General features: G+C 72.7%; 1 protein-coding gene across 2 annotated transcripts in view; it reads right to left on the reverse strand.

Moving 5' to 3' along the window:
- The window catches only part of CLGN (calmegin), a 38,909-nt gene extending 38,598 nt beyond the window's left edge, over nucleotides 1–311 (reverse strand). For both annotated transcript variants that reach the window (XM_006766061.2, XM_015565520.1), the window contains exon 1: nucleotides 238–311. The gene's annotated coding sequence lies outside the window, so the exon portion shown is untranslated. The remainder of the gene's footprint in view (nucleotides 1–237) is intronic.

The following is a 311-nucleotide window of genomic DNA, read 5'->3' on the forward strand; positions in this document are numbered from 1 at the left end:
CACTCCCGCCGCCGGGCTGACCTTCCTCCTCCCAAGGCCGGGACTCGCCGCGGCACCCCCACCCCGATCTCCACGCCGCTCCCTCACCTGCCCCAGCAGCTCAGCCGGGCGGGTCGCCAAAGGGGTGCGTCCCAGCCCCCCTCTCGCCCCCCGCACCCGGGGGCAGAAAGCAATGATTTCGATTCCTCATCCCCGCCGAGCGCAGGGGCAGCGGGGAGGCGGCCTGTGCCCACGCACCTGTCTGGCGGGCCCGTTTTCGGCAGTGGCAGCTCATATGTCCGAGTCGCTGCCACTCGGTCCCCGCGTCTCCC

Source organism: Myotis davidii, unplaced genomic scaffold (genome assembly GCF_000327345.1).
Source record: "Myotis davidii unplaced genomic scaffold, ASM32734v1 scaffold436, whole genome shotgun sequence".
Taxonomy (NCBI): Eukaryota; Metazoa; Chordata; class Mammalia; order Chiroptera; family Vespertilionidae; genus Myotis; species Myotis davidii.